Raw genomic sequence first — 16,885 nt, forward strand, 5'->3', positions numbered from 1 at the left:
CATCCATACATGACTGCTGGAAAAACCATATCCTTGACTAGATGGACCTTTGTCGGCAAAGTGATGTCTCTGCTTTTTAATGTGCTGTCTAGGTTTGTCATAGCTTTTTTTCCAAGGAGCAAGCATCTTTTAATTTCAGGGCTACAGTCACCATCCATAGTGATTTTGGAGCCCAAGAAAATAAAGTCATTCACTGTTTCCACTTTTTCCCCATCTATTTGCCATGAAGTGATGGGACCAGATGCCATGATCTTCATTTTTCAAATGTTGAGCTTTAAACCAGCTTTTTCAGTCTTCTCTTTCACCCTTATTAAGAGGTCCTTTAGTTTCTCTTCGATTTCTCCCATTAGGGTGGTACTCTGCATATCTGATGTTGATGTTTCCCCCAGCAGTCTTGAGTCCAGCTTGTGATTCATCCAGCCTGGCATTTCGCATGATGTACTCTGCATATAAGTTAAACAAGCAGGGTGACAGTATGTAACCTTGACGTACTCCTTTTCCAGTTTTGAGCCCGTCTTTTGTTCCATGTCCAGTTCTAACTGTTGCTCCTTGACCTGCATACAGGTTTCTCAGGAAACACATAAGTTGGTCTGGTATTCCCATCTCTTTAAGAGTTTTCCATAGTTTGTTGTATTCCATCAGTCAAAGGTTTTGCATAGTCAATGAAACAGAGGTAGATGTTTCTCTGGGATTCCCTTGCTCTTTCTATGATCCAGCGGATGTTGGCAATTTGGTCTCTGGTTCCTCTGCCTTTTCTAAACCACCTTGTGCCTCTGGAAGGTCTTGGTTCACATACTGCTGAAGTCTAGCTTGAAGAATTTTGAGCATTACCTTGCTAGCATGTGAAATGAACAGAATATTACAGTAGTTTGAACATTCTTTGGCATTGCCCTTATTTGGGACTGCAATGAAAAGTGACCTTTTCCAGTCTTGTGGCCACTGCTGAATTTTCCAAATTCTCTGACTACTGAGTGCAGCACTCTCACAGGCACTGATTGCAAATATTTAAATGTAGCAGTGGGGCCTTAGGTTCCTTAGAAGCAGAAATAAGAATTCATTGCCCATGATTTATTAAGGCAGAACCCATAAAGGAGTGCAGGGCAGGGCTGAGGGTGCCCAGCCCCTCAGCTGAAGGTACTTCTCTGGAGAAGGTCATGGGAGAGTCCTCAGCCACAGCACCCCCCAGGAGTCTAGCACTGGGAGCTCCAGCTGGTGAAGAAGAGGAGCCGTAGCATCGCCACAAGGCACAGCAAGCAGACGCCCTTGGGTCACACACCGGCTTGTCAGCTCTGTCCGGCTTTATCTGACTCTGGAATCGCCCTTCTCTGGAGTAACGATGCAGATTCCGTGTGAGGTTGAGGTGATGTGATCTGCTGCCTGGCAGGGTGATTATCTCCTGATGGGTGGTGTCACGATGGAGAGTATAGGACTGGCTACTCCTGGTGCTCCCTCCTGGGGACAGAGGGGCTCTTCAATGTGACCTTGCACTGTTCACGGTTCACTTATTGTTCTAGTTGCTATAAGATTTGGATAGTTGGTGGCATTAATTACGTAGATTTTTCTTTTTTACATTACATGGTTATGTACATTATTCTGATACATATAGTTCATAAATTAAGGTTCTTTAGAAAAGTTATGTGTAAGACATGCAATACTGGATTTATATTAATACAGTGGATCCCAGGAGGTGATTAATTGGAGTAAAAAAAGTTGGATTAGGCATTTTGGCTAAAAGAAGGAGAAGTTATAACACAGAGTACACACACTTCTGGTTTGAAAGGCAACTGCAGCATGGGCGCTTGGCTCGACATGATCTGTGATAAAATATTAATGCTCCTCCCTACATTAGTGGACTTGCTGCAGCCACTGCTCGGTGAGTAAGAAGCAGTGATCCCTCACCTGTGACCTCCAGTCTTACCTCTCACCTGGGAGCCCATCAGGCCACCGCCTGCCCTCGAGGCTGATTTGCAGTCACGTGTGCTCGGTCACTCAGTGGTGTCTGACTCTGCGACCCCATGGACTGTAAAGCACCAGGCTCTTCTGTCCATGGGATTCTCCAGGCGAGAATACTGAAGTGGGTTGCCATTTCCTCCTCCAGGGGATCTTCCCAACCCAGGGATTGAATGCATGTCCCCTGTGGCTCCTGCATTGGGAGGTGGATTTTCTACCACCAAGCCACCTGGGAAACCCCAGTTTGCAGCTCAGCTCCTACTGTTTCCCTGCCTCTGCCCTCAGCCCCCAGCCCTCAGTGAAAACAAATTCCCCCACCTCTGCTCCATCACTTCTCCGGGGGCTGCTTGTGAGGCCCAGCTCTGGGGCCAGGAATGATGCCCATGCAGATGCTGCCTCTGCAGCCAACCTCACCCAGTAGCCCTGCTCCACACCCAGAGAGCCAGCACCTCCTCCGGCTGCACCGACCACCTGTTAATGTGTTTCACAGGATAGGCACGGGCTTCTGGCACCTATGCCTCTGGCTCCTTCTTAGCCCTCTTCCTTCTCAGCCCCTCAAACTCGGTCTCTCCCTTCTTAGCTCCTTGTGAAGCACTAAAGCCCAGGATGGTTTTCTGAGGATCACCTTGCTGCAGAGAGTGGGGTGTGTCCCTCCAACAATCCTATCTTGTCTGGCACAAATGGTTTATCCCTCAGCGTGTCATCCATCTGCCCATTCCAAATTTGTGCTTCTGATTTTATTAAACTGACCTGCTCCGTTTAGTCCACATAGTGGGGGTTCCCATGATTTATTTTTTTGTAAACATTTCAGGCTTATGGTTGCCAAGGGGGAGGAGGATGGGAGGGGATGGACTAGGAGTTTGGGGTTAGCAGATGCAAACTATTTATAGGGAATGGATAAGCAACAAGGTCCTACTGTAGAGCACAGGGAGCTATATTCAATGTCTTGTGATAAACCATAGTAGAAAAGAAAATGAAAAAAATGTGTGTGCATAACACATTTATATATATGTATAACTGGGGGCTTCCCTGGTGGCTCAGACGGTAAAGAATCCGCCTGCAATGCAGGACACCCGGGTTCTATCCCTGGGTCCGGAAGATCCCCTGGAGAAGAGAACAGCAACCCACTGTAGTATTCTTGCCTGGAGGATTCCGTGGACTGAGGAGCCTGGCAGGCTACAGTCCATGAGGTCACAAAGAGTCAGACACAACTGAGTGACTTTCACTTTCATGTTTGAGTCACTTTGCTGTAGAGCAGAAATTAGCACAACATAGTAAATCAACTATACTTCTTTAAAATAAATTTTAAAAATTTCAGTTAGTTGCCAGCATTGAAAAATCAGAAGATTTCACGTGAAATTTAGATTTCCACATTTTGGGTTTTTTTTTTTTTAAAAAGGAAGCTCCGGAAGTACCAGGCCCAGATTCCTTTCTGATCACAATCAGCTCAGCAGGGACAGCATGGACACTGCCCCTTCAGAGGGTCGTGCCTCTGCCAGGCGCCACCGTCCCCACCTCTCCCTGCTGCCTCACAGGCCAGCCTCTCCGCTCAGTGTTACCTGCCTGGCCTGTGAGGACCCTCAGTAAAGAAACTGAGAAGGAGACAACACTGTGCAGGGTCTAGATTCCCATCCAGGCTCTGCTTGGTGATAGCTGCATAGCCCTGAAAGTTGACAGCCATCGTCATTGTCGTCACCAAGGAGATTTTTGCCTGAATGATGCGCAGATGAGACCAGACAGTTTGGCTCACACTTTAACAAAGGTGGACAACTTACAGAGAAATTGCTATGAGAAGCTTGGGGTGGGGAGGCTGGCGGCCAAGCTGAAGGTGGGTTTCCAAGGCTCGGGGACCAGGCTGATGTCAGAGGGATTGTGTGAAGCCCCCGAAACAACCTGTGAGGAACTCTGCACGAGCTGGGGAGAGGGGACAGGGTGAGGCAGGCAGGGAGGAGTCAGGGTATAGCTGTAGGTTCTAGGGCTAAGAGCTTCTTTCTCATGGCATGTTTGTATCTGTGTGTGTGTGTGTGTGTATTTTAAATTGTTTTCTTTTTTATCAGATTATAGTTGATTTACAATGTTATGTTAGTTTCAGGTATACAGGAAAGTGATTCAGTTATACATATATATACATATATATATATATTTATATATTCTTCCCCCATATGGGTTATTATAAAATACTGAGTATAGTTCCCTATGCTATACGGTAGATCTTTGTCATTTATCTATTTTATATATAGTAGTGTGTATCTCTTACCCCCAAATTCCTAATGTATCCTCCCCACCCTCTCTTGGTGTATATATTTTTTTAAAAGTTTTGTTGAGATATAATTTGCATATCATAAATGTACTAATTTATTATCATAAAATGTACTAATTTACAGCATACAGTTCAGTGGTTTTTAGTATGTATCAACCATCACCACAGTTCTAGGCTATTTTTATTGCCCCAAAAGAACCTTCTACCTTCTCATTTCTCCCTCAAACTTCACAGCCTTAAGTAAACTCTAGTTTACTTTGTGTGTCTATAAATGTGCTTATTCTGGACATTTCCTAAAAATGGAATCATATGTCTTATGGTCCTTGGTGATTGACATGTTTTACTTAACGTAATGTTTTCAGTTTGCATCCAGCTTGTAGCACGTATCAGTACTTCATTCCTTTTTAGTGCCAAATAATATTCTACTATTTGGAAAAACCGTATCTTATTATCTGTTCATCAGTTGATGGACATTGAGTTGTTTCCACTTTTTGGCTACTTTAAATAGTGCTGCTGTAAACATGTATTTGTTTTTATGCGGATAAGTGTTTTCGTTTCTGTTGGCTACACACCTGGAAACAGAATTGCTAGGCTACAGTAGTAACTCCGTGTTTAACATTTTGAGAAGCTGCCACACTATTTTTCAAATGACCGCACCATTTTTCATTCTTATGAAAATGTCTGAGGGTTCCAATGTTATTTATATGTTTATTTATTTTTATTTAAAAAATTTATTGGAGTGTAGTTGATTTACATTATTGTGTTAGTTTCAGGTGTACAGTGAAGTGAATCAGTTATAGGTATACATATATCCACTTTTAGATTCTTTTCCCATATGGGCCATTACAGAGTATTGAGTAGTTTCCTGTGCTATACAGTAGGTCCATATTGTTTATCTATTTTATATATAGGGCTTCCCTGGCTCAGATGGTAGAGAATCTGCCTGCAGTGTGGGGTGCTGCTGCTGCTGCTGCTGCTGCTGCTGCTAAATCGCTTCAGTCGTGTCCGACTCTGTGCGACCCCATAATGGCAGCCCACCAGGCTCCCCCATCCATGGGATTCTCCAGGCAAGAACACTGGAGTGGGCTGCCATTTCCTTCTCCAATGCATGAAAGTGAAAAGTGAAAGTGAAGCCGCTCAGTCGTGTCCGACTCTTTGCGACCCCATGGACTGCAGCCTACCAGGCTTCTCCGTCCATGGAATTCTCCAGGCAAGAGTACTGGAGTGGGGTGCCATTGCAGTGTGGGGCACCTGGGTTCAATTCGTGGGTCAGGAAGATTTCCTGGAGAAAGGAATGGCTACCCACTCCAGTATTCTTGCCTGGAGAATTCCATGGACAGAGCAGCCTGTATTCCAATGACATTTATGTGTTTAAATGTCAGAGTAAAGCAATTCTTTATATAGCTAAAGAAAAAAAAAATACTGCACATTATGAGGAAGGACAAAGGTGATGGGAAAACATAAATTTAGCAGAAGGTAGATTCAGAAGAATATATGTTCTCTTTATATATATATATATATATATATATATATATATATATATATATAAAATCAATTTAGACTAAATTGCCAGAAGTTGTAGAATTTTCATGTAATATCCCAGGTTTGCTCTCTTTGAGGTTGCTTCTGGGGAGAAGCAGGTGTGGTCTGGGTCGAGCCTTTCTGAGGATTGGGTGGCACCTCAGTCACTGTCCAAAAGGTCAGGAGACAGACTTGTATCTGTTCATCAACTACGTTCTCATGGGCTGGATTTGATAGTTGTAAATTTTCCCCACTGAGATAAAATCCCACATGGATATTTGCCAACTACCTATAAACAACTGTGGTGGTTTAAAGTCTGGTGAACTGTGTTTTGACAGCTTCTGTAAATAACAAAAAGTAGCATTCCAGTTTCTATCCAACATCTATCCAACATCCAACCATGGGATGCAGAGGCCTTTCAGCTGTCTTTCGCCTACAGATGTTGAAACTGCTCTATAACTGGGTAAGCCCAGCCATCACTTCGTTTCTTAGAGAGTGTTGTGGATCGGATACAGTGCTACTCTTCCTGCACACATAAGTAAATGAAAGCATGCTTATGAGAGGTACTGAAATGTTACATCTTCCTGTTTCCATGACTCTAGAAAGATTCATCTTAAATCATCTTACTCTGCAATTTCCCTGGCAGTGTCTATCTCATACTGAATAACTGGCTGAAATCTGGAGCAAATCCAGTTGATTGGCTAGTTGTCCTCTCCATGTGGATCACCTGACTCTCCTAGCATCAAACTGATTTGGTTGACCAGTTGATTGGAGCGCTATAGACAAGCTTACCTGAAAGTCTCCTAGGGTCCTCTCTAGTTGTGGTACATGGCTTCTCATTGCAGTGGCTTCTCTCGTTGCAGAGCACAGGCTGCAGGCTGTCAGGCTTCAGTAGTCATAGTGCATGGGCTTAGTTGCCCTGAAGTATGTGTGATCTTAGTTCCTGGACCAGGGATTGAACCCATGTCCCCTACATTGGAAGGTGGATTCTTAACCACTGGATCACCAGGGAAGTCCCAAAGAGAGCTTTCAATGGAAGGCCTAAATTTGTTTTGTTTCGTTTTCAAGTTTTTCTCACAAAATGTTGAATCCCAGACTTTTGACTACTGGAGAAAGTCATCAAAAGGCTGAAAAACAAAATTTAGGAAAGCAGTATTGACCTTACTAGAGCTTAGCTTGAAAACTGTAATACTCTACTTTTCTCCCTTGGATTTTGTGCAAATATGATTTGGAAAATTGCCCTTGGTTTGCATGGAACTAAGGATTGGAGCAACACTAACGGACGGTCAGTTTAGGAATGTGTGTATCAGGGGCCATGGTAAAAGGTGGAGTACTTTTTTTTATTTAGGGCTTTCTAGTTTTTGTATGGCACCCCACTGCAGTACTCTTGCCTGGAAAATCCCATGGATGGAGGAGCCTGGTAGGCTGCAGTCCATGGGGTCGCTAAGAGTCGGACATAACTGAGCGACTTCACTTTCACTTTTCACTTTCATGCATTGGAGAAGGAAATGGCAACCCACTCCAGTATTCTTGCCTGGAGAATCCCAGGGACGGGGGAGCCTGGTGGGCTGCCGTCTATGGGGTCGCACAGAGTCGGATATGACTGAAGCGACTTAGCAGCAGCAGTTTTTGTATAAATTCTTGGAATGATACATTAAATGTAATAGATACATTATATGGCTTATATGAAACTACCAACCTAGTATCATGAACTAAACGGTAAGAAACTTTAAAATATTGTTATGAAAACTATTCATGGATTAGCTCCTAGCTCTAGTATTTAAGAATACAGCATAAGGAGTTTCAGTGTCTACTCCTGGAAGAAGCGAAGGTAAATATTGGGGATGGCATGGTTTCTAGAGTGTGATTTTTTTTTCGTCATGCCATGTGTCTTATGAGAGCACAGAGTCGTAAGCACTAGACCACCAGAGAATTCCCTAGAATGTGATTATTTAATGCTTGTCAAAATATTTAGAGTAGCTAGCAACCAGGGACCTGCCCTGACTAAAGATTAGCAGCCCTGAATTTCGTTCCTTACCCCACATTATCTGTACCTCTAGTGAGTTGTAGATGCTATTTTCTATACAATGTATTATTTCTATTACTGTTTTCATGTTTAAGTGAAGTTATCCTTTACTTTTTAAAAGGTCTTTTGAACTGTGTGATTCCACTCAGAGCAGGTACTCAGACTCATCATGTTTAGAGACAGAGAGCAGAAGGGTGGGTACCAGAGGCTAGGGGATGGGATTACAGTTTAATGGGGACAGAGTCCCAGTTTTGCAAGTGATAGGAGTTCTGGAGAAAGACAGTGGTGATGGTTGTACAACAGTGTGAATGTCCCCAGTTCCACTCAACTGTGCCCTTGCTGCTGCTGCTTAATCTCCTCAGCCATGTCCAGCTCTGTGCGACCCCATGGACTGTAGCCCAGCATGCTCCTCTGTCCATGAAATTTTCCAGGCAAGAGTACTGGAGTGGGTTGCCATGCTGTCCTTGGGAACTTCCCAACCCAGGGATCAAACCTGAGTCTTCTACATTGCAGGCAGATTCTTGGAATCCCAAACTGTACCCTTCAGTTCAGTTCAGTCGCTCAGTCGCGTCGGACTCTTTGTGACCCCATGAATCGCAGCACGCCAGGCCTCCCTGTCCATCACCAACTCCCGGAGTTCACTCAGACTCACGTCCATCGAGTCAGTGATGCCATCCAGCCATTTCATGCTCTGTCGTCCCCTTCTCCTCCTGCCACCAATCCCTCCCAGCATCAGAGTCTTTTCCAATGAGTCAACTCTTTACATGAGGTGGCCAAAGTACTGGAGTTTCAGCTTTAGCATCATTCCTTCCAAAGAACACCCAGGGCTGATCTCCTTCACAATGAACTGGTTGGATCTCCTTGCAGTCCAAGGGACTCTCAAGAGTCTTCTCCAACACCACAGTTCAAAAGCATCAGTTCTTCGGTGCTCAGCCTTCTCCACAGTCCAACTCTCACATCCATACATGACCACAGGAAAAACCATAGCCTTGACTAGGTGGACCTTTGTTGGCAAAGTAATGTCTCTGCTTTTGAATATGCTATCTAGGTTGGTCATAACTTTCCTTCCAAGGAGTAAGCATCTTTTAATTTCATGATGCAGTCACCATCTGCAGTGATTTTGGAGCCCCAAAAAGTAAAGTCTGACACTGTTTCCACTGTTTCCCCATCTATTTCCCATGAAGTGATGGGACCGGATGCCATGATCTTCGTTTTCTGAATGTTGAGCTTTAAGCCCACTTTTTCACTCTCCACTTTCACTTTCATCAAGAGGCTTTTTAGTTCCTCTTCACTTTCTGCCATAAGGGTAGGAATGGGTAAATTTTATGGTATATACATTTTCTAAAAAAGGTATTTAGAAATATGAATTGGGTACATATTGTCTCTGTGAACGACAGGTAACATGTCACTAGGTCACCTCTAACTTCTTTGAAATTCAGTTCCCTTCCCCACCCTACCGCCAGAGAAATATCTTAACTTCCTTAACCAAGTATGCAAGGGGACCTCATTTAATAATACTTCTGGTTGTTCCCTAGTGTTTTCAGAATTCCGTCTTTTCCTAAACTACTGGGATGTGTGTAAAATTTTACCAGTGGGGAGAACTAAGTAGGATTGGGGAAGAAATTGAATTAAGGGCAAGAAGGGAACTTGACAGTCACACCAGCAAGAGAAAAAACATCAAACCTCCCTGACTCCTTGCCTCCTTCTTGGTCTTTGCCTCTAACATTGGTCTGTGTGTGTGTGTGCTTAGTCACTTCAGTCATGTCCAGCTCTTTGCAACCCCATGGACTGTAATCCACCAGCCTCCTCTGTCCATGGGATTCTCCAGGCAAGAATACTGGAGTGGGTTGCCATTCCCTCCTCCAGGGGATCTTCCCCACCCAGGGTTTGAACCCATGTCTCTTATGTCTCCTGCCTTGGCAAGTGAATCCTTTACCACCAGCACCACCTGGGAAGCCCAATATTGGTCTAAGCTGAGTCTAAAGTAAGGATGGTGTGTAATTCTGTAAAGGAAAAAAAAAAAAAATTAGATGCCTGTTAAGTGACCATTTCTTTATGTAAATTTGTGTTTGTCCTTATTTGACTATGTCATTAAAAATCCTGGGTCCACTGTGCTTCTGGTTTGAGGCCCCAGTCCCAGTTAACTGTGTCTTTGAAAGTGAGATAAGCAGCATATGGAAGTTCACAGGAACATAAATTATCTGAGATTGCAAGGGCATACTTTGAAATCGGAAACATAATTTACTCTGCATTCTTCATATCTTTTCAAATTGTGGCACATTCATCTGGGGATCTGGCTTATCGAGAAACTAATCATTTTGTCTGATTTCTTTCTATTTTTGTTGGTCATCTTCTGAATACAGCAGTTTACACCTCAGGCTTGAAGGAAACTAACTGGCCAGTCCCCAGACACCCCCACCCCTTTCTCTCTACATGCATGCCAGGACTTGAGGGGAGGTTGGTAACATTTGAGAAAAAGTCCTGGGACTTTAGAAGCCTTTCTTGATGATGGACTAATTGAAGAACTTGCCTTTCAAAAAGCTCAGCAAATAAAGCCCAAAGGGATCAGTTTTGAAGAGAAGATCAATGGGGAAGAAGCTGTAGGTGTGAACAGTGAGATGTCTTAGTTTTTTGTGGTTGTTAGAGACCGAGGAGAGGGACATAGCATGACGGTTAAGAGCTCGGGTCCTGGGGTCCTGGCTTTCACTCCCACCTTAGTCAGTTAGTCGTGACCCCATGGACTGCAGCATGCCAGGCTTCTCTGTCCACCACCAACTCCAGGAGCTTGCTGAAACTCATGTCCACTGCGTCAGTGATGCCATCCAACCATCTCATCCTCTGTCATCCCCTTCTCCTCCTGCCTTCAATCTTTCCCAGCATCAGGGTCTTTCCCAATGAGTCAGTTCTTCACATCAGGTGGCCAAAGTATTGGAGTTTCAGCTTCAGCATCAGTCCTTCCAATGAATATTCAGGACTGATTTCCTTTAGGATGGACTGGTTGGATCTCCTTGCAGTCCAAGGGACACTCAAGAGTCTTCTCCAACACCACAGTTCAAAAGCATCAATTCTTTGGTGCTCAGCTTTCTTTATAGTCCAACTCTCACATTCATACATAGCTACTGGAAAAACATAGCTTTGACTAGACAGACCTTTGTTGGCAAAGCGATGTCTCTGCTTTTGAATATTCTGTCTAGGTTGATCATAGCTTTTCTTCCAAGGAGCAAGTGTCTTTTCATTTCATGGCTGCAGTCACCATCTACAGTGATTTTGGAGCCCAAGAAAATAAAGACTGTCACTGTTTCTATTGTTTCCCCATTTATTTGCCATGAAGTGATGGGACTGGATTCCATGATCTTAGTTTTCTGAATGTTGAGTTTTAATCCGATTTTTTCACTCTCCTCATTCACTTTCATCAAGAGGCTCTTTAGTTCTTCTTTATTTTCTGCCACTGGTGGTGTTATCTGCGTATCTGAGGTTATTACTATTTCTTCCAGCGATGTACTCTGCATGTAAGTTAAATAAGCAGGGTGACAATATACAGCCTTGAGGTACTCCTTTCCCAATTTGGAACCAGTCTGTTGTTCCATGTCCCATTCTAACTGATGCTTCTTGACCTACATACAGATTTCTCAGGAGGCAGGTAAGGTGGTCTGGTATTCTGATCTCTTTAAGAATTGTCCACAGTTTGTTGTGATCCACACAGCCAAAGGCTTTGGCATAGTAAATAAAGCAGAAGTAGATGTTTTTTGGAACTCTTTTGCTTTTTCGATTATCCAACAGATGTTGGCAATTTGATCTCTGTTTCCTCTGTCTTTTCTAAATCTAGCTTGAACATCTGGAAGTTCATGGTTCACATACTGTTGAAGCCTGGCTTAGAGAATTTTGAGCATTACTTTACTAGCGTGTGAGATGAGTGCAATTGTGTGGTAGTTTGAAGATTCTTTAGTTTGAAGATTCTTTAGCATTGCCTTTCTTTGGGACTGGAATGAAAACTGACCTTTTCCAGTCCTGTGGCCACTGCTGAATTTTCCAAATTTGCTGGTATATTGTGTGCAGCACTTTAACAGCATCATCTTTTAGGATTTGAAATAGGTCAGCTGAAATTCCATCACCTCCACCAGCTTTGTTCACCATGATGCTTTCTAAGGCCCACTTGACTTCTCATTCCAGGATGTCTGGCTCTAGGTGAGTGATCACACCATCACGGTTATCTGTGTCATGAAGATCTTTTTTGTACAGTTCTTCTGTGTATTCTTGCCACCTCTTCTTAATATCTTCTGGTACTGTTAGGTCCATACTGTTTATGTCCTTTATTATGCCCATCTTTGCATGATATGTTCCCTTGATATCTCTAATTTTCTTGAAGAGATCTCTTGTCTTTCCCATTCTATTGTTTTCCTCTGTTTCTTTGCATTGATCACTGAGGAAGGCTTTCTTATGTCTCCTTGCTATTCTTTGGAACTCTGCATTCAAATGGGTATATCTTTCCTTTTCTCAGCTATTTGTAAGTCCTCCTCAGACAACCATTTTGCATTTTTGCATTTCTTTTTCTTGGGGATGGTCTTGATCACTGCCTCCTATACAATGTTACAAACCTCCATCCATATTTCTTCAGGCACTGTATCTATCAGATCTAATCCCTTGAGTCTATTTCTCACTTCCACTGTATAATTGTAAGGGATTTGATTTAGGTCATATCTGAATGGTCTAGTGGTTTTCCCTACTTTCTTCAATTTAAGTCTGAATTAGGCAATAAGGAGTTCATGATCTTAGCCCTAGTCAGCTCCCAGTCTTCTTTTTGCTGACTGCTTAGAGCTTCTCCATCTTTGGTTGCAAAGAATATAATGAATCTGATTTCAGTGTTGGCCATCTGATGATGTCCATTTGCAGAGTCTTCTCTTGTGTTGTTGGAAGAGGGTGTTTGCTATGACCAGTGCGTTCTCTTGGCAAAACTCTATTAGCCTTTGCTCTGCTTCATTCTGTACTCCAAGGCCAAACTTGCCTGTTACTCCAGGTATCTCTTGACTTCCTACTTTTGCAATCCAGTCCGCTATAATGAAAAGGACATCTTTTTTGGATGTTAATTCTATAAGGTCTTGTAGGTCTTCATAGAACCGTTCAACTTCCACTTCTTCAGCATTAGTGGTTGGGGCTGCTGCTGCTGCTAAGTCGCTTCAGTCGTGTCCGACTCTGTGTGACTCCATAGATGGCAGGCTACCAGGCTCCCCCGTCCCTGGGATTCTCCAGGCAAGAATACTGGAGTGGGTTGCCATTTCCTTCTCACTGGAGAAGGTGAAAAGTGAAAGTGAAAGTGAAAAGTGAAAGTGAAGTCGCTCAGTCGTGTCCGACTCTTAGCAACCTCATGGACTGAAGCCTACCAGGCTCCTCCATCCATGGGATTTTCCAGGCAAGAGTACTGGAGTGGGGTGCCATTGCCTTCTCCAGTGGTTGGGGCATAGACTTGGATTACTGTGATATTGACTGGTTTGCCTTGGAAATAAACAGAGATCATTCTGTTGTTTTTGAGATTGTACCCAAATACTGCATTTCGGACTCTTTGGTTGACTATGAAGGCCACTCCATTTCTTCTAAGGGATTCTTGCCCACGGTAGTAGATATAATGGTCATCTGAGTTAAATTCATCCATTCCAGTCCATTTTAGTTCACTGATTCCTAAAATGTCAGTGTTCATTCTTGCCATCTCCTATTTGCCCACTTCCAATTTGCCTTGATTCTTGGACCTAACGCTCCAGGTTCCTATGCAATATTGTTCTTTACAGCATTGGACTTTTCTTCCATCACCAGTCACATCCACAACTGGGCATTGTTTTTGCTTTGGCTCCATCTCTTCATTTTTTCTGGAGTTGTTTCTCCACTCTTCTCCAGTAGCATATTGGGCACCTACCGACCTGGGGAGTTCATCTTTCAGTGTCATATCTTTTTGCCTTTTCATACTGTTCACAGGGTTCTCAAGGCAAGAGTGCTGAAATGGTTTGCCATTCCCTTCTCCAGTGGATCACATTTTGTCAGAACTCTCCACCATGACCCATCTGTCTTGGGTGGCCCTACACTGCAAGGAGATCCAACCAGTCCATCCTAAAGGAGATCAGTCCTGGGTGTTCATTGGAAGGACTGATGTTAAAGCTGAAACTCAAATACTTTGGGCCACCTGTTGCGAAGAGCTGACTCATTTAAAAAGACCCTGATGCTGGGAAAGATTGAGGGCAGGAGGAGAAGGGGATGACAGAGGATAAGATGGTTGGATGGCATCACCGACTCGATGGACATGGATTTGGGTGGACTCCAGGAGTTGGTGATGGACAGGGAGACCTAGTGCTGTGGTTCACGGGGTGGCAAAGAGTCGGACACGACAGAGCGACTGAACTGAACTGAACTGACGTGGCATGGCTTATAGTTTCCTTGAGTTAGACAAGGCTGTGGTCCATGTGATCAGTTTTCTGTGATTGTGATTTTCATTCTGTCTGCCCTCTGAGGTGTAAGGATAAGAGGCTTACGGAAGCTTCCTGACGGGAGAGACTGACTGTGGGGGAAACTGGTTCTTGGTTCTGATGGGTGGAGCCATGCTCAGTAAATTTTAATCCAATTTTCTGTTGATGGGCGGGACTATGTTCCCTCCCTGTTGTTTGACTTGAGATCAAACTATGGCGGAAGTAATGAAGATAATGGCGACCTCCTTGAAAAGGTCCTGTGCACTGCTGCACTCGGTGCCTCTGACCCTGCAGCAGGCCACTGCCGAGGCATGCCTCTGCCGGAGACTTCTGGACACTCAACAGGCAAGTCTGGGTCAGTCTTTTGTGGGTCTGACTGCTCCTTTCTTCTGGGTCCTGGTGCACGCAAGGTTTTGTTTCAGCCCTCCAAGAGTCTGTTTCCCTAGTCCTGGATAAGTTCTGGCGGCTCCATGGTGGCGTTAATAGTGACCTCCTCTAAGAGGGCTTATGCCACACTCAGGTCTGCTGTACCCAGAGCCCCTGCACCTGTGACAGGCCACTGCTGACCTGTCCTCCACAGGGGACACTCAAACACTCAAAGGCAGGTCTGGCTCAGTCTCTCTGGGGTCTCCTGGTGTGCACCAGGTTTTGTTTGAGCCCTCCAAGTGTCTCTGGCAGGTATGAGGTTTGATTCTAAATGCAATTTTGCCCCTCCTACTGTCTTGCTGGGGCTTCTCCTTTGCCCTTGGACATGGGGTATCTTTTTTTGGTGTGATCCAACATCCTCCTGTCAATGGTTGTTCAGCAGCGAGTTGTAATTTTGGAGTTCTCAGAGGAGAAGATGAGTGCATGTCCTTCTACTCTGCCACCTTGTGACCCTCACCATTCCAACCTCATCTCTTATTAACCGTATGTCCTTGGACAGCCCCACACTGGTCAGTTTGTTTATCTATGAAATGGGCAGAATAATAGTGCTTACCTTCTCGGTTGGCTGAGGCACAAGCACATGGCTGGGACATGTGAAGAGCTACTACTGAAAAGAGAAAACGACTTTAAAATGTCCAAGTTAAGATTCCCACCAGAAATGGGGTAAAGGCAGTCATTCACTAAAGGAGAAATGAGATGAGAAAGAGAGAATGCTGTCTGGGTCTGGTTTTTCCTTACTGCTGTGTAACAAACCACCCTAGAAGCAGTGGCTTAAAGTAACAGCAGTCATTTGTTTTGCTCCTGGATCTACGTTTTGAAGGCTCCTTGATGGAGAAAGTTGCCCTGCTTTGTGCAGAGTCAGCTGAGGCTGCTTAGCCAAGCCAAGGGATCCACTTCCCAGATTAGTCCACTCGCACGCTGCTGTTTCCCGGGCTGAGCTGGGTGCAGGGCTGGTAGCCTCGGTTCTCTCCACATGGGTCTCTCCAAAGGCTGCTTGTGCTTCCTGCCAACCTGGCAACAAGGTAAGCACCCAGGAGGATCGAGGGATGCCAGTCTCCTGGGTATGGCCTTAGGAAAGCAGTGCAGCATCGTTATTTCTGCTGCTCTCCAGGAGCTGAGTGGCCAGAGAGCCCAGATCCCAGGGAAGGAGACTGGGGATCCACCTCTCAGTAGACAAAAAATGGGTTTGTTTTCATATTTATGTATTTATTTTTGCCTGCTTCGGCTCTTGGTTGAGATACTCAGGCTCTCAGTTGCAGCACAGAGTCTTCTCTCTAGTTATGGTGCAGGGACCCCAGAGTGCATGGGCTCTGTAGGTGAGGCCTACAGGCTCAGTTGTAGCACATGGGCTTAGCTGCCCCCCAGCATGTGGGATCTGAGTTCCCCGACCAGGGATCAAACCCATGTCTACTGCATTGTAAGGCAGATTCTGGTCCAGATTAACCACTGGACCACCAGGGAAGTCCCAATATAGATGAGCTCACTCAGATTCGATTTTCTCATGAGTCTTCTGTACATTTGAAAAGGAGTGGGTCTCATGCAAATACATCATTGCTGTCCACAGCTTTGGATCTCTAAGTGATTCCTGTATCAGTGAGTAATTGACAAGGGAAAAGTCCGGCTAAATTGACATGTTTACATAGTCTACATTATGGTTTAAATTTTATGTATGTCTCTGTGAAGAGGCTTCCCTTTATCTTGATGGTTACAAGTAACATGTAATAGCTGTTGATTAATTTACTGTGGCCTCTGAATCGAGCGTCTTGTAATAAGTTAGCATCTGTCATGCTTTTTACTGTTACTGACTCATGCTTGGGTCTGCTTGCCCATGTGCAGCAAAGCCATCCTAATGACAGCAGGTCATGGTGAAGGAAAGTGCAGTGTTAATTACAGGCACCCAAGAAGGAGTCTAGACACCTAGTGCTTAAAAGGCCTGAACTCCTTGAAAGGTTTCAGGGAAAAGTTTTTAAAGACAGAGTGAGGAAAGAGGGTAGTGGGGTGTGTAGTCAGCTCATGGACATTCTTCTGATTGGATTATGGTGAGGTTATCAGGAGTCAGCATCATCAACCTTCTGGTTCCAACTGGTCTGGAGTCTACATGCTTGTGGGTAGCATACCAGTAACTTCTCCCACCTGGTGGGAATCTCAGTATCTACAAGACAGCTCAAAGGATGTGGCCCAGGATATTATCTATAGCCCGTGAGGAGGAACTGAAGATCCTTGACTTTGTCTAATGGCTAAAGTGTTATAATT

At 44.4% G+C, this 16,885-nt stretch overlaps 1 protein-coding gene across 3 annotated transcripts in view; it reads left to right on the plus strand.

Annotated features, from left to right (window-relative positions):
- CFAP221 (cilia and flagella associated protein 221) overlaps positions 1-16,885 on the plus strand; it is a 133,801-nt gene that overhangs the window by 29,014 nt on the left and 87,902 nt on the right. The gene's annotated exons all lie outside the window — the stretch shown is intronic.

Source organism: Bos javanicus, chromosome 2, assembly GCF_032452875.1.
Source record: "Bos javanicus breed banteng chromosome 2, ARS-OSU_banteng_1.0, whole genome shotgun sequence".
NCBI lineage: Eukaryota > Metazoa > Chordata > Mammalia > Artiodactyla > Bovidae > Bos > Bos javanicus.